At 33.7% G+C, this 22775-nt stretch overlaps 1 long non-coding RNA gene across 1 annotated transcript in view; it reads left to right on the top strand.

The window, feature by feature from the left end:
* The window catches only part of LOC140167286 (uncharacterized), a 180843-nt gene that overhangs the window by 95077 nt on the left and 62991 nt on the right, over positions 1 to 22775 (top strand). The window lies entirely within an intron of this gene.

Below are 22775 nucleotides of genomic sequence, written 5' to 3'. Positions count from 1 at the left end.
ATAATGACTCGACGGCAGAACTGATAAAAATGTCATCATCATTAGCATTTATTTTGTAACAAAAATAATAGTGATTGTCACTAGTGCCCTTTTGCTTGAAATGATCGATCTTGACCCTGTATTTTATTTTTACAAAATACTTTTAATTTGAGAAATTTGTACTTCAAATAATAGAAGTGATATTCTAAGATATTTAGAACATTTTTAGATATTTAGATATATTTAGATATTTAATTGAAATTATTCTGTGCTGGAATATCCTTCGTGAGAAAAAATAAAGCTAATATAACAGCAGGTGAGGAATTATGCTTTAATATTCCGTACACCTAGCTAATATTCAATCACCGCCTCAAAGGAGCAAAATTGGAATACGATTTGTTATATATATGCATGATTGACACTCTGTAAAAAGATATATGTCGTGATCAACTACAATAATTCATTCGTCGAGCAAATTCAGTTACTGTGAATATTCTTACCCACTGTTTGATTTACAACTTATAGATATCCTAGTCATATTTACAGCATATTTGACTTGATATTTATGAGATATGATATATTTTGTTGTTACTAAAATATAATAATGAAATTGAAACGAAATTTAATATTTCAGTTGGCTGTATCTCAAAATAATTTTGCGTCATGTTACTCATTTTGTTTGATCATGACACATATTGCTTCAAAGGAAAGCTTACCGTATTTGAATGAAATTGAAATTAAATTTAATACTTCAGTTGGCTGTATCTCAAAACTAATTTTGCGACATGTTACTCATTTTGTTTGATCAAGACACATAATTGCTTTAAAGGAAAGCTTTAATACCGAATTTGAATGAAATTGAAATTAAATTTAATACTTCAGTTGGCTGTATCTCAAAACTAATTTTGCGACATGTTACTCATTTTGTTTGATCAAGACACATATTGCTTCAAAGGAAAGCTTACGGCATTTAATTTGAGGAAATCAAATGTAATACAATTATTTTAATCGAATTGCGGTATTTGCGGTAGCATTCTAAAAATCTGAAAATCTAATTTGTATTGTATTAATTATAAAATTAGTTTTACCTTGTCAATTATCAAATTGATTGATCGTTACATAATTTTGTCGTTCAAGAAATTCCTATCTTATACAGTATGTGGTATATACATGTATTTATTGTATACAAAAATTGATACGTTTATTAAACAAATCAAGTAATTGGAAAACCATCATAATTCCAAGGTTATGGTTTCTAATAAGCAATCGTACGAGTACATAAGAAAACATAAAGCAGAATCTTAAGGAGAGTCAGATCAGTGCCCGAGTTAGCGGTGTTTGTGCTCATATATTTAAAAAGATAAAACCAATACTCACAGGGAAAGGTACTGTTCAATACAGGAAATCTCAAGGCTTATTGTAATTGTTTTTAATTTTCCCCTATGTGCATGATTTTCCCTGTGAGGGAGAAATATATATTACCAAAACTAGAAAAATATGGCCTGAAGGCTCCGCCACTTCTTAAGTTTAAATAGTCCAGTATATATCGGGGTTTATAGTGTGTTGGTTTGGTAGAGTCCTGGGGGATGCATATTAAAGTTTGATGGTTTAAATCCGTGTAGCAGATTTCTTGATACGTCTTGAGAGTCAACACTATGCACTAATAGTTACACATACTTGGAAGGATATTTTTAGAATTTAACAGAAACGAACTTCAGATTTGGTACTTTTACTTTCAAGAAACAGCTGATCACAAGTTCACATTCTAATCTAATGCCTATACGTTTACGTGCTATTATCCTTGTACGACTGTTGTCGTTGCAATTACGTATTGAGTGGCAATAGTCATTCTTCCTTAGGGCTAGAGACGCTGACACTTTGAACACGTGGGTGTTTTCTGTTGCCATGTATATATAAGAAACACTATAATATTAATATCTTAATGCTGCTCCTGCATTTCACATACAACAGGTGTATATTTATGAATCAGTGTGCCATATTCAATAACGGGAATTGCTCCCTCTTGCGCTGTTTATTTGCGAAGTAAAGGAAGTTAAACAGGAGAATACATAATTTAGGTACTAGAAAGTCCGAACTAGGAAATTTTGGATGTCAGGGTCAGGAAGTGAAAGACTCGTTATGACCAGTTTGACTATGAAAAGTCCAAACCAACACCAGTAGAATAGCTCAGAAATGAAAAGTGAATGGTTGTCGGTATTGTTAAAGGGGCATTTCGTGATCCACAGCCTCATCCCCCCACTTTTCTCAAAAAAAGGTGAGATTTTTATATCACTGGAATACTCTGGCTACATAATGTTTATGTACAAAATATTTTTTGCAGATTAATTCGTTTAGCAAAGATATCGCGAATTTTGAATTTCGTTCTGGTGCACCAGAACGAAATTACAACGTATTGTCTATGGAGCAGTGTAATACACATAATCATGCATAACTCGCAAACGCAAAATCGGAATCAACTGAAATTTTGGGAATATGCTTTTTCGTGGATATGTACTGAAAAATGTCATAAAAAAGAGGATGCTAGGATCACGAAATACTCCTTTAAGTAAAAGCTGCCAACAGCTCTTTTAAAGTAAATTTGATGAATTGTTCTTTGCCTAGGTAGAGTTTGGTACCTTTGTCACTGTGATCTTGCTAATGGTGCAGCCGAAACTACCAAAAGCTGTGTGTTTAAGACAAAATTAGGCATTTGACATGAATTAGCTACATTGTATTTGAATGGGGCTTCAATTTAGTCAATACTGCCGTTTTGTTCGTTTTTTGTCAAATTTTGCCTTTCAAAAAATACCAAACGACAATTTAAATGACTTATCCTTCACTTTTTTAAAAGCTGTTAAAACAATTTTATTTTGTTTACACTTCGGCGGGATCACTGAATGGGACGTTAACATAATATTTGGATAAAGTTTATGACCTGACTTTGGAATCACATTTAAATTATCATTATTTTGGCGTGCGTGCTGCATCTCACATGACTGAACTGATTATATTTTTCACTCTGTACCATTTATTTATGTTTATTGCATGTACTTTAGCATAGCATAAATGCACGTGTTCCCAATCTATGGCTATTATAGCTATCCATATTTAGTGAGCCACAGAAGGCCGCATTTTCATTTTTGTGATGTAGTGAAAAATTACAGCTTATGATACCTTTACGTTGTGTTGTGCCAATGTTGTCAATTTGAAGAAACAGGAGCCCTAGGCTGGTAAAGACAGGTGAAGAGCGCTGACAGTAAACATTGTTATTCCGTGAACGATTTATAATTGGATAATAAAGTTGACTCAATATGACATGTTGCTTTTGAATCACATTCCGAGCCTGTCTTAATCTATGAATTGACGCGATGCAAAAGCAAACTATACACAATTAAAGCAACGTGAGAGAATCTATTTTTATTGTTGCATATTTTCAATGGAAGTAAACAGAAGCCCGAATTATTTCTTTAACGGAACACACAGCAGTTGTCGGAAATAAAACTGAAGACCTGATTGCAAGAAGACCGTAAGTCCACTTGGCTCCTCAACATGTATACACTAAAGTTGCGTATTGTTTCGTTTAGTTTGGCAATGTTTTATACATGTTCAGGGGCAAAACAAATCCTACACAACCTTTCATGATGTTTTCACCCTGGAACATGTATTAAACATTATAAAACCATAAGAAACTATACGTAACTTTAGTGTATACATGTTAAGGGGCCAAGTGGACTTACGGTCTTCTTGCGCTCAGGTCTTCATTATTGTTGTAACCTACTTTTCTTAATGCCGATACAGAATCACTTTATATTTACACAGCTGTTTATATAGACAAAAGCACAGCTTTCCAAATATTTAGATAACTCAGAGATTTTCTTACTGTTTTGTTGAAGATGCTTTGCAATAAGCCGAACTCATGAACGTTTCAAATACGTTTCAAATTTATGGTTATTCTTGAACGTGTGATATATCAGTCGCAAGGTTTATACTCAGAAAGCAGGGTAGACTTTGGTAATGTATATGTGACCAGCTCCAACAAAACTCGGAACAAGTCGACAGGCATGTTTTTGAGTTAAAGACCTTTAAGCTGACATTCCCATAAATTTTAGAATTCTTAATTTCATGGTATTTGACTGTGGGACTATTGAGTTTATTTAATCATTAATTAACAGTTGAACTATTATACTCACTATTCAATCCTCTTCAAGGCAGGAAACTAATCGGCACATCTTGAAATGTATTGATGCTATTTATATAATTTTGGTATCATTTTAAAGCTTACCGTCTAGTGCTTACATTTTAATTCAAATCACGAAATGTCAAAAATGCGACTTGTTCCTGAATTTCTCAGAACGGGTCACATAATTTATTTGCACCGACATTTGAGTGATTGTTTGTGATACTAGCTTTCGCTTGCTAATCGTTTAGCAAAGTAAAATTCAATGCTTTTGTAGAAAAAAAACACTATACAAATACACAATAAAGTAGGGAAAGCAGGACAGTAATTTTTGAATACAAATATTGGTCCTCTATAAGCCCTCAGAGAAAAAAACACTATTTTAAATACAATATTTACGCGTTTGTGTTGTTACTATTTTTAAATTTCCACGGATTTTACTTCTAACGTTGCTGTGGTTCATAACACCTAAACTAATTACCCGCACGGCAAACATCTACCATAGGTAATCTGCGGAGTATTACAGCAATCACTTCCAACTATCAAAATGCACTATTGGTTTTTACGTTATAACAATCCTTGTCATCAAAACGTCATATTTGTAATCTTGATGTATGGATATTTGATTGGTTTGAGGCTTATCAACAGATAGAAACCTTGTCTGTAATTTGTGGCAATGCTATTGATGACAACCTTCGTTTACCTTGTGCGAGAGCGGAAAGTCAACAAATAACAAACGTTCAATATTTAACTGCATTTGTTTTGAAATGTTTTGTATGCATAAGTACAACTTAGAAAAATTTAATACGAAATCACGGAAATAGATTAATATTCTTAACAAATCAAATACATAATTTTGAAACCGGATGCATTTCAAAATAACATGATACACATTAGAGACCAAAACAGGACGTTTAAATATCACAATTATTCATTTATTTTCATAATTCCACTTGGTATTTTTTATTTTTGGATATATGATTACTTGTATTAATTTATACGAGATTATTTTAAGACACCAAGCTAACGTTGCTTTGCCAACACTTAAATATTTCCTTTCAACATTAAAATTAATTTTATAATCAGTTTGCCTATGTTCATTTTAACAAAACGTTTAATGATTTGAACAATTTATGAGAAAGCAAAATGTTTGTTTTGTAATTCTGTGTCAAATTTTGTGTTAGAAAATAAGTGAAAACTAGCCTTCAATGGACAAATGGGTTTACTTCTTTTAAAAACCTTTTAACAATACATGATCTTTGTCCCTTATTAAGTGCTTCAAATCGTAAGTACAAGGTCAACTGTATTTACCAAATGGCTGCCTTATGATAGGTCGAGGTCTTACTCCAAGAAGGCCCCATTTGTAATAGCTGCCAGATCTATTTTTAGATGTACACAATATGAAATACAAAAAAAAAATCAAATTTCAGCGGTTTAATGTTGTTGATTGAGTGATTGGTAACGTTACCAGTGTAATTTTTTGTCCTTTTAGGCGGTATTTCTAGTAGCATGGTTGTTTGGTGTGATCATTTATTAAATTTTCTAACAAAACATCCCATTAATAATAGGCCTACATATATTTTTATTTATCGTTAAGATGGATTTCTGTTTCTTTTTCAACTGATTCATGCTTTTCAGCCTTTTACGGTGACTTCTATTCCAGAAAGTGTATATATGTATGCACATTGAGGGCGCTATTTACATTTATTTAGCCAAATAATATAAGTTATTCCTTACATTTCGTGATAATAGGGTTTTTGAAAATGTCCTTGCTATTTGTTACTCTCTGATGTTTTAATGCCATTATACCAGAGTCTACCTGTTGTAATGATGAAAACACGATTTAAGATAAATAGCGCCATCATTGTTCGCCTTTTCTAAAAAATGACGAAGTTATACATGCCATCAAGCAACCGTGAGAGAATTCATAAATGAAGGATAGAACTATCCAAGATTTAAGACTCTCTACTACTTAAAACGCTGTCTGAGATGACAAAAAGGACACTGTCAACGTCCGCTGGAAGTAGAGGGTCATCAATCTGTCAATCAACAGCATTTTACCGCTGTTGACAGGGAACGTTTTCTCTGAAATTATGTTCTTGAAAATATCTGGGTCATGATAACCTTTGGAATCCATATTCTATACCACAGTCCATATAGAGGATTGTTTCAAACAATCCAAAGAATAAAATTTCACTTTAATAATCAATTAAATCAATAAACAAAGGAATACAAACAAATCTCACGTCAGAGGAAGTAATGTATTTATCTTTTATACTTTATATTTTCTGGAGTTATGAAAATGCTGCCCTGATCTCGCAAATAATATTCTACACACCCCGCGAGATTTGGATTTTGACCATGTGGTTCAATTTGTTTTAAGTAATAAAGGCAGCTACTTCATACACAATTCTGCTCAGATGAAATGTGTTCTACTGACGTCAATTGGCCTGGACAATAAACATTGTTTCAAGCACTGAATACAATGACCCATAAAATCACCATATTACCGAATCAAGTGTTTTATATATGACTTCAATGTCTCGTGTAATCGCGTTTGCAGAATTTTTTGGAGGCTCATTTACAATCAACAGCTCGTAATAGCTGTGTACCGTGCGACTATTTTTACCATTGCCGTATGTAGGTCGATGTTTTAAGTTAAACAAATTTGACGGGCTGTATTCAGAGTCCATTCGCTGATTGGCCGTCGGCGATTGGTTTCCTATATCCAAGAAGGAGACTCATACAAGGAATCTCAATTATGCTTTAGGTTGTCTGGCTTGATGAAGTAATTGTTCATTGCAAGCTTTGTTCTGCTTTACTGGCACACATTTGATCTTTTTAGATGTTCTGAATCTTTCAGTTTCTGCTATCTATTTTACATAGCGAACTGTCGTATCGTTTTTCTTGAAAAAAATCACGTAATTGCCAAAGTAGTTGTAAGCAGGCGCGTAATCAACCTGGGTTGTGCAAGGGTGGGGCAAGATCGTCCCTCAGGGTGTAAAGGACTGTTTTAATATGTATGTTCTTAACAAACACATTCTTCATTGTCACTCGTTGCAGGGCCACCGCTGAAATATTTGAAGTACGTATACTATGCTGTAGCTATTGTTACATTTGCAGAGATAAGCTAATCAACAAGTGTTTCAGATACTTCTTTCACGTAAAATTGAATAGACATTGCGCTCAAATGCTTGGTAATTCAAAAATCGTAATTTGAAATTGGAATTAACATACTTGTTATTTTTATACAAACTAGTCATTACCTAGCGATTGAAGTATAAATTAAGATTATTTTCGCTTACAAAGGAAAAAGCTGCTAGTTGCTAGAAACATGTCAGAATTGAACATGTAATGAAGAACAAATAATCCAAGAACAAACATTGTTTTGTCGTATATATTTCGCGTTAGATGTATAAGCATAGCTTATTTGATGACCACTGAAATGGCTTCTCCTAATGTCATAGCAAACCCTAGTTTAATTCTGTATAAAAAGTGATCTAAGTAGCTAAACATTGTAAACAGACTCGACCGATTCTGTTTGCACGTCGCTAGTTTTCAGTTGAGTGTTAGGAATCAATAAACCATCTCGTTGAATTAAGTGATCAAATAAGCATTCAAACGGTCAAAAATTGGAGTGTGAAGAGTGTTTGAAGATTAATTTGTTTTAATATCACTGACGTTCAAGATTGACACTTTGGAAGCCTAGATCATACTGCACCTGAATGACTAGCTCCTTCAAATTTTTTTATGGCTGGCAGAATATGAATGTGCTTGCTAATTCACTTCATAAAGTTAATTGACTCAAGAATTCACACATCTATTTAAAGATAATTTATCAAAAAAGGTAACCTACTTTTTGAAGTAGTTCTTTTAATACGTACGGAACATGGGGATTACCTAATTTCTTTCCTGGCGCTGATATTTTTCATTTGATATGTACAGAAAAACCAATACATCATAAGGATTATTCTTAACAATACACCAAAAATCTTGCAAATTTTGATTTTATCTCTTTCGTTGTAGAATTGCTTGGATATTATCTAGAGGGCTAGTTATAAGTCGAAAATACTTAAAATAACTTAAATATTTGCCTTTCTCCATCGTATGTTTCATATTGAGGATAGTCAAGAGCCGCCTCCGGACAATGACCAATACAAATAATTGGTCATCTTTGCCACCCATGTATGTTTTTAGTATCTTCTAACAACTTTCTTTGCGCGCTTGTCCGACCTAGTCAAATAAAGGCGTTTGCGAAGAATATGGTCGATGTGCAGGTTGTAGTGTTTGCTTTAAATGTTTGGATGATGTTTTTCCTATATTTGAACTTTTAGCCATTTAATTCCCTATTACAAAGCTTTTATTGCCATTTACTTAAAGTCAAGTGTGCCGTTCGTCAAATCTTTTCAATAGGTCTGAGTCTAAACTAACATGGAAAGCAAATAGCTGAACTCCACCTACAGCATTCGCAAGTAGTTTTTAGAAAGTTAATGTGTATGTTATTTCTTTCATCTTGTCACTCTGAGGAAGAACCAATGGCTGACAAGTATTTTTTAAACATGTGGAAATGGTAACTTATCGTGTGTGATGTCACCTGATCATGTTGGTCTCTAGCCGTTTCTAAGAAAAACATCAGAGTTAAACCATCGGCTGACTAGGATAGTCACTAGCCGCCTCCGGACAATGACCAATACAAATTATTGGTCATCTTTGCCACCCATGTATGTTTTTAGTATCTTCTTTCAAATTTCTTTGCGCGCTTGTCGGTACTAGTCAAATAAAGGCGTTTGCGAAGAACATGGTCGATGTGCAGGTTGTAGTGTTTGCTTTAAATGTTTGGATGATGTTTTTTTTTATATTTGGACTTTTAGCCATTTAATTCCCTATTACAAAGCTTTTATTCCCATTTATTTAAAGTCAAGTGTGTCTTTCGTCAAATCTTTTCAAAAGGTCTGAGTCTAAACTAACATGGAAGGCAAATAGATGAACTACACCTTTGCTTTGACATTTGCAAGTAGTTTTTAGAAAGTTAAATGTGTATGTTATTTCTTTCATCTTGTCACTCTGAAGAAGAACCAATGGCTGACAAGTAATGCAATTTTTAAACATGTGGAAATGGTAACTTATCGAATGTGATGTCACCTGATCAGGTTTGTCTCTAGTCGTTTCTATGAAAGCGCTTCCGGTATAAATAAACAAGTAATGTCGAAGTTTAATTTTACTTTCAATATAAAAAAATAGCTTCACGATAGACCGACATGATTAATTTTAGTTACATACCTGGGGTTGGAGAATGTGTTTTTGTGCGCAGGTCATATTGCACGAGTGTAGTTTTAAAATAGGAATAAGTGGAATAAATACCACTCCTTCTTGCCACTTTTTATGACACACGTGATTATAGTGAAGTCTGATGTCGTTGTAAAATGACAAAAATAACTTTAAAAGCATTACTGTTTTGTAATCGATTGAGTCCTTTATATTATCTAGACGCTAAGATAAGCTACTGAAATTACGTAAGTGGAATTAAATAAAAACCTAAGAGCACTGGGATTGTGCAACTTTCACCACCTTTAAAGAGAGCTTAATGCAAGTTTGAATATACCTAATACATGAAGTTGCATGAATATCACCTTGCGATGACGCTCATTCTGTCTTCTAGAGTACATCAACACCAAATTTTCGCGATGTGCAAATCGGTACTATTTTATCAATGTTTTAGCTGAAAATGGGGTAATAAATCAATCAACCATACTATTGGTGATGACCAATCTGGTGGGTCAAATAGCATTTGGCTGTACGTATGACAGACAACCCGGTAGAGCGTTTAGTTTTTCATAAATAGTAATTTATGAATGTTCAGGGGCCAAAACAAATCTTTCACAACCTTTCATGATGTTTTCACCCTGGAACATGTTATAAACATTATAAAACCTTAAGAAACTATGCGTAACTTTAGTGTATACATGTTGGGGGCCAAGTGGACTTACGGTCTTCTTGCGCTCAGGTCTTCATATGTGCTTTGAATTATAACATTTCCGCTTGAAACAAAGGTGAGAAGCGATTGATTGTGCTGTGTCCTCCGCCTTGCGTTGATGGCAGAAGAGTCGTGAGCTTTAACAAGTCATGATGACCCACATGACTCAAGTATACAGGTTACAAATAAATAGTTATTACATGTGTTCTGTTTTTGTTGGCTCAGGGCTATAAGTTGCAATGAACATAACATCTTTAATCCCAAACTTGCACATTCTTTGGGCAGTGTCTTAGTTGTTGAATTCTTAGGGGTCTTACTTACTAGTAGGGCAGTTTGCAACGTGTAATCACATACATGATGCAGTCATGTCTACAGTAGAATTCATCTCGACATTTGCAGGACTTAAACCCCATTAAAAGCTATTAAACCAAGATAACACTCATTGAAACGCTCAACTGATTAAATCGGATCTTCTCTGGTTGTGCACATGTGTCTGTTTTCAATGTGCGATATCGCAATAAAGCTGGTATTACAGCTTCAGTTGGGTAACCGATTATAAAGGAAACGGAAGGAAACAATGGTATGTGCACCTATGTTCACGAAATGAGACAATGCCCTGCTTTTTGTTAACCAGCATTCTTGAAAATGAGCAACATACTGATTGTTGACTTAACACGGTTTGGAAATAATTTCTTCATATTTTTGGTGTTATCTGTCGTTTACATATCCTTCCTAAAACACAAAAGTGCGACCCTCTCCAAACACCTAAATTAGCTAAAAATTTAGGACATGTTACAAAACTATATTTTCTAGAATTTCATAGAATAGTTTAAATTTAGCTTCTACCGTTTTTTGTGGCATCCTTCAGAACGGAGCGGTCCGTTACCAATATAGCTCAATATTTTCGGTCAAATCTCCATTCAATTAACACGGGGGAGTTGGCTAGCTATGAGCTAGCTACGCTTTGCTCTCACTCATATTCTACGAAAGTGCAACCCCTTCTGAACATCTAACCTAGCTGTTAATTTTAGGTCATGTTAGAGAAATATATTTCCTAGAAGTTTGGAGAATAGTTAAAATATTGGCCGGTTATTTTTCACACAGTGATGTTAACTAGGCAAATGCAATATAGTTCTTCATACACTATTTGTAAAGGTCGCGCGTCAATGGTGAGAGCATTGTGTATAGTGATTCATATAAAAATAAATAAATAGAAAATGGACTAAAAGGTCACATATTTCTACTTATGGTAGGATATAATACTCGAGGGACAAGAATCTTGTAGCTAAAAGAGGAGTAAGTAATCAATTTCAATTGGACCCAGATTCAGCCACACTTTTGCCAATGTAATTAATGATGTTTTCACCATCATCAATTGCACGTGTTCTTCTCGCTCGCGTCTCAACACGGTAATTGTAATAAGTTCTCTTAATGAGGTCTGGACCGTATGCCTCCTATATAGACGTCTTTCCTTGGGGCTATAGAACAGCAAAAAGGCGTAATGCAAGCATCACTCTGCATCCTGGACCCACCCTCCTCAGAGGTCACCAAATATAGACATCTATTAGACGCCTAAGCCTGACCCTGACCTATTTGTTGGTGTAGTGAAGTCCTGACGTTCTTTGTTCTTCATTGGGTGAAGCTTTACCTATTACAAATCATGAAAGGTGTGAAGCTTTGACTAGTAATTTGTGTTTTCTGGTGATGTGACATCGTATCCACTACCTGTCGCCATGCTTCCTATAAATCCCCAATGATAGTTGGTTTACAAAAGTGAAGCCTCACCTATGGAAATATTTCAAAGGGTGAAGCCTGGACTAACACATTTGCTGATAAGAGTGATGCTTTGCCTTTGCTTTTTGTAAAGTATGTGAAGTGATGGTGAAATCCTGATGTTACAAATAATTGGCTCAGGTGAAGAAAGGTGATGACCTGAGGAGGGTGGGTCCAGGCTGCAGAGTGACGCCTGCATAAAATGCTGCTGTTTTGGTGTAGACTTGTTACACAGTGTAATGATATGTATTACAAAGCATTGCATGCCCACAGGTACGCACTTAAGATCACCATGATGATCGATGAGCTCAGGAAACCATTGGTGAAACGGAACTTAGTTTCTCCTACAATTCTTGCACTTCCACTAAGTATACTTAGTCAAACTGTGGTTAATATGCTTTAGTTTTAAGTCTATGAATTTGTGCAGGCTCTAAGTCTAATATTTAGCTTATTTTTCTGAGTTGGTCTGAGTCCGTCAGTAACCATATTGAGAATAATATTGTATAATAAGACATTAAACTAAAAAGAAATATGAAAAACTTTATTACAAGACATATTGCATTTATCGTATTTGACTGAGTTTGATAACCACCAATAATGCTAAAATATTAAACCGAGTGCGGTACCAGAAGTAATATTCCCGAATCCCTTACTAAAATTCTGAGCTCTGTTTTCTTGAAACTTCCATAACCTTCAACGTAGAGAAAACGTCAAATCCAATTCCCATTTGACATTTTGGAACTTTTAAAAATGCAAACCATACTTGTAATTGGAGATAAATTTAATATATCTTATCACATCAGGAACTGTGTTCTATTATGTCACTGAACAGTCGTCTGGCAGTATCATTAGCTTTTGTAAGTAATATAAAACATGATAGTTTCGTATCTATAACACAAATACCATACAAAAGAACCGGTTGAAACTCGATAGTGTCTTTAAGCAAACATATATTTATTTTTCAAAACGTTTGAAGATGATCGATATAATGAATATTCTATTGAATGTCACTCCACGGTTATCATTTGCTCATGGCTGACGTATGTTTATAATAAAAAATCAACGAACTTTCACGATCCTTATCTATTTCAATTGCCCAATGATAATGTTACAACTCGTCATACCCGGGGTATTTTTTAACTAATTTAGTATCTAAATCAAACCCCACCATTTACATTGTTTTCAATTGGAAAAATTGATATTCTTTCTTTTTAAGAACATATCAATTTGTAAGCACTCTTTAACTATGTCATAGTTCATTGAATTTACAACCGTATGACAAAACAGGCGAAAATAGTAACTTTTTGCACAAGATTTGCAATTTAAAGACAATTGGTCATTGCTTATTAAAATGAGGCTAGTATATGGACGATATACGTGTGCTCTTACATTTATTTACATAAAATTTTAAGGAACACTTGGGGTTTTACCTTTTAAAATCTACATTTTGGTCGAAAAATGTGCTTGGATAGGTAGTTTTCAATAGATTTACCACATTCGTCTTGTTATAACATTGAATTGCGTTATTTGTTGACCTAATGACGAAAAGTGTTTTTAGGGGGAAGTGTTACTGTTAGCTTTCGTTTGATATAAACAAAATCTGATTGGATGAAGGGAACACTTGCCGTTTCGACAAAAAACAATCACAGAGGAATGTTTTCCAGCTAGAAGCTCACACAGCTCTTAGGATGATATGCACTCAACCATGTAGTGTAATCAAAGACTGTGTAGAGACAATTCACTACTTGCTTAGAAGCTCTTGGACGCAAATGTGTGCTCAGGTGTATCGAGGTTGAAACTGTGCATAAATGAAGATTATAAGAGAATCGTTTTTGTATACAAACCTTTCCATATGTTACTGTCAATACCTTACAAGATAATTCTCAACGATTTAGATCGCAAATAACCAAAAAAAGTAACCCTGTAGAGATACCAATCATTTTGATATACAGTTTGTGTATGAAAAAACACTGCGATACCTAGGATTATAAATAATTGGATTGGCAAGTTGACACCGAGAAAGGAATCACCAAAGAATTTAATGTGTAAAAATCAAATTACACTAATACTCATCACACCATTGACCTTTTTATGAGTAGTAAGGAATAAAAGGTAATGACGCAAATCTGAATTATAATACTCAGGTACTCACGACACGTGTGTTTTTAATTTCAGTGTATAGTGTCAAGGGAATAAAAACATCTTTTATATTTCCCAGGATCACCAAGACTTGTAAATAATACTCTGAAGTATGCATTAGTAGTGTAAGATTTAATTTGCTTAGTTACGTGGCTAATTTAATTCAAAAGCAAAGAAAGCATGGCCAAATAATAAAATTATGTCATATATTACGAAGAGTCCTTTGTTATTACTATGTACTATCATTCGAATATTTACCCTTTGGGATGATGCATAGAAAATACCTGTTAGAAAAATCCCTGTCACAAAGTTAAGAAGTAGTAAAGCAATAAAATATGACTGAATCAATCCCTCGAAAGAGCCTCTTATAACCATCTGTGGCATACGCATGTTTAGCTTACGGGGCATATTTGCCGCCAGATAAGGATAGCATATTGTGATCATAGCAATGTCTCAACATGTCAGAATTATCGGTGTCAACTTTAATAAACAGTTTGCATGCCACCATGCATATTTATTTTGAGGTTCTTTTACAGTGGCTTCAAATATTTTAATGCAAAAAATAGTGATTGCATTAACAGATTTTTCATATAGGTAATGAAAATTCTTAAGGTATACTCCTTTGAAATACGTATATATCAATATCTAATAATTCTGTATGTATTTTTGATAAAATAAATAATCACGATTACTAATAATACCTCTTCATTAAAATTTAGCATTGCATTTAAATTTTGTTAAATATATATTCATAATTACAGAAGTTTGCCGTATAATTTTTCATTTATTTTTACTTTTCGGTATTTCAAATACTTGAAATACAAGAAGTGTTATTGACAGATATTTAGAGTATTTGTGCAAGACCCTTCCACGTCAGGAAAGTTAATGCTACAATAACAATAGGCGATGCGTGTAATTGGGATAGGTAAATATATTTATTTACTTATTGAGAGGCATTGACCATGACTCCTTAGGGCTAGAGATGCTCTGATACTTTGAGTGTAAAGAGGCGTTTCTGTTGCCATGTAAAAAAACATGCAAAGGGTGTCCCAATAAAAATAACCATAACTACAATTGAGTATATGAATACAAAACCCACCCAAGTCCATGCTGTGGCCAAATTGAGTTAAGCATGGGAAATTGTTGCTATACATAGGCCTGTCATATGTATGAAAACAGCTCAAATTCATCCTCTGTGTCTATTGAGCATGTGAAAAATAGTATGTATGAAAGAACCACCACCCAGTCCATGATTTGAGTCTTGTAACACATTGATTGCAATCCAGTATGTATAAAAGTCCACTTGTAACACATTCATTGCTGGAGAGTGACTTTTGAAAAAAATGGGCTCAATCAAGGAAAGCGTGTGGTTTATATTACATGACAGTATGCTTATCAACATTATACATACCTGTGTACTTTATTTTGTATTATCTTACTAGTGGTAATCTCATTCCAACATTGTTGTCTTGTATATGGTTAAAAAAACACCCAAGTCCAGCATTTAAAATGAACCCCACGAAGTCCCTGAAATGCTAATCGTCATACCCAATACAGTTTAACCCACTCATTTGCACATAAAACTTACCATATTGACCAGGTAAATCTAACTGAAGGAATTAAAATGATACACAGGTTTTTTTCTCAAAATTACTTCCCATGGACTTGGGTGGGTTTTGTATTCATGTATTCAATTCTCAAAACATTAAGAAAAAAAAATATTTGTAGATATTTGTTTTTATCTATTTGTACTATTCAGAATTTCAAACACTTGAAAGAAAGAAGTGTTATTGCAAAGATATGTAGAATTAATATGAGTATTTGTGCAAGAACATCCCATGTCTGGAGTTAACGCTACAATAACAATAATGTTGTGTTTAATTAAGGTAGATAAACATATTTCGCACAGAAGAGCAAACTTGGCAGACAATTGTTTATTATATAAATTTATAATGTAATCTGCAAGAAAATACGTGTCGTGATCAACTAAAGGGATGCATTTGTCGAACATAGTCAAGTTCAATTACTAATTTGCATATTCTTGCCCATTTATGCTCTGCGTGCTACAGTCAGTCTACTCTGAAGCATAGACATACCAACCTAGACCTATCACTGCCCATCCCTTACCACAGCGGCAGGTGAAGCCCCGTATCCAAGGTGATATTGACGGATTGACGGGGTTACTAGGCGCGGAGATATAACGCGTACATTCTGACGTGCTCGTTTGCGTGCTTACTGCGCTGTTATCGCCCGCGTTAAATGCAACATGTTCCGTAGACGCGAACATGTCTGCTTGTTTGCGTCCGGGTATGCATCCTTGTCAAATTCGTTGCTAAGCAGTGTCGGCTTCACTACGCGAGTCAAAGTCATAGGTCTAGGTTCTCGTGTGTCTGGGCTCTGAAGTACAAAGTACCGACGCGGACGCACACAAGGCACGCATTCCTCAGCAGAGACGCAACCCTGCACACTGTTTACGCGCTGTATACGCGAGCGTTGTAACTTTGTACTTCAGAGTTTTTAAATATTTTCTCAAAATATTAAGAGCTATCTTAAGAAGTACTGAACCAATACTAGGCTTGTTTGTACTCATTTTAATGTATTTTTCATGCTGATTTCAAATATGGTAATAAAAATTTTGAATTTTGTTTTAAACATGTCGTCTACCCGCGTGAAGAGAGCTAAGTGTTTCAATTAGCACATGAAGAAAGTTCTAGTCATATTTGACTTGATATTAATAGGATATGATACATTTTATGTTACTACAAATTATGAAATCGAAAAGAAATAGAATACTGGAAGTATTTAAGTTGGCTGTATCTCAAAACTAATTTGCAACATACTACTCTTTTTGTTTGATCAAGACCTTTATTGCCCTAAAGGGAAGCTTACTATTACCATAAATAGTGGTGAAAAGAAAGATTAAACATTGCGGTTGATTAATGTAATAATCTTTACATGCACTAAAACAACACTAAAGTCAATTTTCCAAATTAAATTTGTTCAGTAATTTGTATTTCGAAGCGTTCAATGTTGTTTGTAGATGATACAATTTGATTAAACTAATGTAATGTACTTATTTGAATGGAATTATGATATAATAAACCTGAAAATTGAATTTGTATTGAATTATTGTACAAAACCCCACTTTTATCTTGCCAATAACAAAATTGTTATGTAGATCGATACAAGTTGTTATTATTTAACAAATCCTTTGGGTATATACATGATATATGATCCGTGTTTATGCAACAAGTCAGGTAATTGTAATAGTAATTATAACTCCAAGGTTATTTTCTCTAATAAGCACCCGAGCAAGGATTTTGTAAATGAATCGCTAATACTATGAAAACTTGTCGAATGGAAGCATCCGTCAGAAGCCGCTAATAGTGTTGTAGACTGAGTGAACAACCACAATCAACCAGAATTTAATACAAAAATGGTATTTATAAATCAGTAATTAAACAGGATCATAACAAAACATTAGGTCGAAGTCAACTACAAATCAAATTTAAAGGCAGAAGTGAGCAAGTGTGACCTTTAAGTAAAGAGCAGCCTTAACTTTGTTCTTAAGGTGATTTGAGAGATTACCCCGGATTCTTCGGGTGCCGTTTATCAGGCCGTAGACGACCCCACGCCATCATGAGTGTTGATAACGAGTAACACGCTTGTAGAGATGCGAATATGTATCACATTGTATGCTTAGGCTAGTGCGGAATACTGGGGATGAGTTAAATTATTGTGTTGAATATACGGCTTTAGCGATATACTCAGTCCCCTGGAAGAGAAGGACACATGGCAGCAAATGGTGTTTTTCCAATGTTGTCACTTTGCAGAATTAGGTAGCCGTCGTAGGCTGGGAAAGACAGGTGAACAATGCTGACAGCAAACACGGTTGTGCCTTGTACGATTCATAATAATTGTATAATAAAGTTGACACAATTTGACAAGTTGATTTCGAATAACATTCCAAGCCTGTCTCACTCTATAAATCTGCGTGAGGCAAACACTTAAAGGAACAATGCGGTAGCCTACTTTTTAATATTGCTGAAAATGGATAGAAAGGAGATAAACAAGTATTAATTTTGAATGTGTGATATGTCAGCTGCAAAGTTTACGCCAGCAAGCAGGGGAGACTTTGTAACCATTTGAGTATGTACAGCATATATTTGCACCGATATTAAAGGTGATTAAAATGAAGATATCATGTAATTGACAAATCAGAGGCAATGTTAGATTGGCAGGTAGTGCTAAAGGGGTTAAGGTGAGCTTTCCACTTCCAGGAATGCCACATAAGGTGATAATGTCCAATATTATTGACAAACAAAATTCCGGCCATTTTCCTTTTTTTTATTGAAGGTAATCATAACGTTGCTATGCCAACACCAGCATATTTCCCTTCAACATTAAAACTATTTTAATATTCATTGTTCATTTTAACAAAGCATTTAATGATTTGATCAATTTATGAAAAAGCAAAATATTTGTTTTGTTTTTCTGTGTCAAATTTTATGTTGGAAAAGTAGCTTTCAATGGACAAAATGCATTTCCATCTTTTGAAAACCCTTTAACAATACATTATCTTTGTCCTTTACTAAATAATTTAAATCGTTTTGTTAGTACAAGGATTTTCGGTGATACTATAGTTTTTACTATACAAATGTACACTACATAAAATAGGGAAAGCACGATCAGTAACTTTGGAATAAACGTGCTGATCCTTCATAAACAAAATGTATGCCACTGGTGCGAAAAACACTATTTTAAATAAAATATTTACGCAGTTGTGTTGTTACTCTCACTATTTAAAAACTTCCGTGAATTTTACTCCTAATTCCGTTAAACCTCGTCTACAAGCATATAGAGTGCTTCTGATGAAAACTAAATTAATCCAGGCGCCATTATGGAGTTTGAGCAAATAAATTACAGATTGAAGCGTATACAAACAAGTATTATTGTAAGATGGCATATTTACGCATGTATCGAATTAATTTAGCTTTCATCAAAAACACAATATATGCTTGCAGACTATGTTTTTCGGTATTACTGTTGATAATAGCTAAACTAATTGTCCGCACGGCAAACAAATATCTAACACAACTAATCTGCGGAGTATTACAGCAATCACTTCCAACTATCAAAATGCACTATTGGTTTTGACATAATAACAATCCTTGTCATCAAAACGTCATAGGGATCTTTGATTGGATTGAGGCTTATCAACCGATAGAAACCTTATTTGTCTGTATTTGTGACAATGCTATTGACGACAACTACGCAAAACGTCGTTGACCTAGTGCGAAAGCGGAAATTGAACAAACAAAGGATTGGCATTTTTCGGAAACTTTAAATGCATAGAAAAATTTAGAAAATTATAATATACGGTATATTTTCAGGAACTACAATAAATGATTTTTAAACAGAACGCACAAGAAAAAAAGCAAAAATACAAATATCACGATTATTCATTCATTTTCATAAATCAATTTAATATTTTAATTGTTTGATATAATTATGACTGCCTTCATTTATTCGAAATTATTATTAGACATCTAGCTAACCTAGAAAATACTCTTCCACATTGCGAATAATTATATTGATGACCCGTTCTATTTAACCTATGAGAAAAAAGAGTAAACTGGAGGAAATCTAATTTGCGGTCGCTTTTTGCCTCTTGTGTATAGCAAATACAGTAATTGACTATAGCCTTTTGCTTAGTTTTACACGTAGAAATGTCTAACGATGACTTCCATTGATGGATAAGGTATATAATCTTTCAGATTACATTTTAAATTTCAGCAATGATGAATTTGCTACTATGGTACGTATGATTATATGGTAGTTTTTGAAATTATTATGTTTAAACCTATTTAGGAGATAGAAAAGGTCTCATGAATGATCTGAATAAGAATAATAATAATAATAGGAAGAAGAACTTTAAAATAATGCATCTAATAATACTACTTATAAGAATAATAAAAGTCTTAGCTTCTGCGATTCATGTGACATACCTAATAAATTACGACTCCCGTAAAACAAATTTGCTTTCAAGGTGCATTTTCCATTTCCCAGAACACCACATTAGACAACGCTTATAGCCAGATTCTTGACAGAAAGAACTCGCTGTATATTTATTTATTTTACTCACGCAAGTAGGAACATATCTGACGGAATGTGTTTTGAATTAATACCTAATGTTACTAATTCAGGTATATCAAAGTATATTTTTGGAAATCATATTTGAAAGAAGCTTTGAATTGAAAAAGAATACATAGAAAATCATAAACACAATGTTTCCTTTGGAGATGGTTTGAAAGACCGTATCAAGTTAATTTATAATCACCTGGTCCCTCTCTGATTCAACTAGCATAACACTTTTAAAACATATCGTGACACAAGAAGTACAAGCGTGCTATTAACCCCATGAGAACGACCGGCCTATTGGTCAAAAAGGAGTTTTCGTTACCAATTGGACCAATCAGCAACATCGTGGGAATAATTTCACCACGCCAAACAATTGGTGTGAATTATTTGCAAAACTCTGATTGGTGATTAAAATGAAGATATCATGTAATTGACAAATCAGAGGCAATGTTAGATTGGTAGATAGTGCTCAAGGGGTTAAATTGAGCTTTCCACTTCCAGGAATGCAACATAAGGCGATAATGTGCAATATTTTTGACAAACAAAATTCCGGTCATTTTCCTTTCTTGTTTTTTTATTGAAGGTAATCATAACGTTGCCATGCCAACACCAGCATATTTCCCTTCAACATTAAAACTATTTTAATATTCATTGTTCATTTTAACAAAACATTTAATGATTTGATCAATTTATGAAAAAGCAAAATATTTGTTTTGTTTTTCTGTGTCAAATTTTATGTTGGAAAAGTAGCTTTCAATGGACAAAATGCATTTCCTTCTTTTGAAAACCCTTTAACAATACATTATCTTTGTCCTTTACTAAATAATTTAAATCGTTTTGTTAGTACAAGGATTTTCGGTGATACTAGAGTTTTTACTATACAAATGTACACTACATAAAATAGAGAAAGCACGATCAGTAACTTTGGAATAAACGTGCTGATCCTTCATAAACAAAATGTATGCCACTGGTGCGAAAAACACTATTTTAAATAAAATATTTACGCAGTTGTGTTGTTACTCTCACTATTTTTAACAAAACTTCCGCGAATTTTACTCCTAATTCCGTAAAACCTCGTCTACAAGCATATAGAGTGCTTCTGATGAAAACTAAATTAATCCAGGCGCCATTATGGAGTTTGAGCAAATAAATTACAGATTGAAGCATATACAAACAAGTATTATTGTAAGATGGCATATTTACGCATGTATCGAATTAATTTAGCTTTCATCAAAAACACTATATATGCTTGTAGACTATGTTTTTCGGTATTACTGTTGATAATAGCTAAACTAATTGTCCGCACGGCAAACAAATATCTAACACAGCTAATCTGCGGAGTATTACAGCAATCACTTCCAACTATCAAAATGCACTATTGGTTTTGACATAATAACAATCCTTGTCATCAAAACGTCATAGGGATCTTTGATTAGATTGAGGCTTATCAACTGATAGAAACCTTATTTGTCTGTATTTGTGACAATGCTATTGACGACAACTACGCAAAACGTCGTTGACCTAGTGCGAAAGCGGAAATTCAACAAACAAAGGATTGGCATTTTCGGAATCTTTACATGCATAGGAAAATTTAGAAAATTATAATATACGGTATATTTTCAGGAACTACAATAAATGATTTTTAAACAGAACGCACAGAAAAAAAGCCAAAATAGAAATATCACGATTATTCATCCATTTTCATAAATCAATTTAATATTTTAATTGTTTGATATAATTATGACTGCCTTCATTTATTCGAAATTATTATTAGACATCTAGCTAACCTAGAAAATACTCTTCCATATTGCGAATAATTATATTGATGACCCTTTCTATTTAACCTATGAGAAAAAAAAGTAAAATGGAGGAAATCTAATTTGCGGTCGCTTTTTGCCTCTTGTGTATAGCAAATTCAGTAATTGACTATAGCCTTTTGCTTAGTTTTACACGTAGAAATGTCTAAAGCTGAGTTCTATTGATGGATAATGTATATAATCTTTCAGATTAAATTTTAAATTTCAGCAATGATGAATTTGCTACTTTGCTGCGTATGATATATGGTAGTTCTTGAAAATTATTATGTTTAAACCTATTTAGGAGAACTTTTAAATAATGCATCAAATACTACTACTTATAAGACTAATAAAAGTCTTAGCTTCTGCGATTCATGTGACATACCTAATAAATTATGACTCCCGTAAAACAAATCTGCTATCAAGGTGCATTTTCCATTACCCGGAACACCACATTAGACGACGCTTATAGCCAGATTCTTGACAGAAAGAACTCCCTGTATATTTATTTATTTTACTCACGCAAGTAGGAACATATCTGACGGGATGTGTTTTGAATTAATACCTAATGTTACAATTCAGGTATATCAAAGTATATTTTTTGGCCAGAAGCTTTGAATTGAAAAATAATACATAGAAAATCATACACAAAATATTTCCCTTAGAGATGGTTTGAACGACCATATCAAGTTACTTTATAATCATCTGGTCCCTTTCTGATTCAACTAGCATAACACTTTTAAAATATATCGTGACACAAGAAGTACAAGCGTGCTATTAACCCCATGAGAACTAC

The sequence above is a fragment of the Amphiura filiformis genome, chromosome 13, assembly GCF_039555335.1.
Source record: "Amphiura filiformis chromosome 13, Afil_fr2py, whole genome shotgun sequence".
Lineage (NCBI taxonomy): Eukaryota > Metazoa > Echinodermata > Ophiuroidea > Amphilepidida > Amphiuridae > Amphiura > Amphiura filiformis.
The sequence above is the reverse complement of the archived record's forward strand: the minus strand, read 5'-3'. Positions and strand labels throughout refer to the sequence as shown.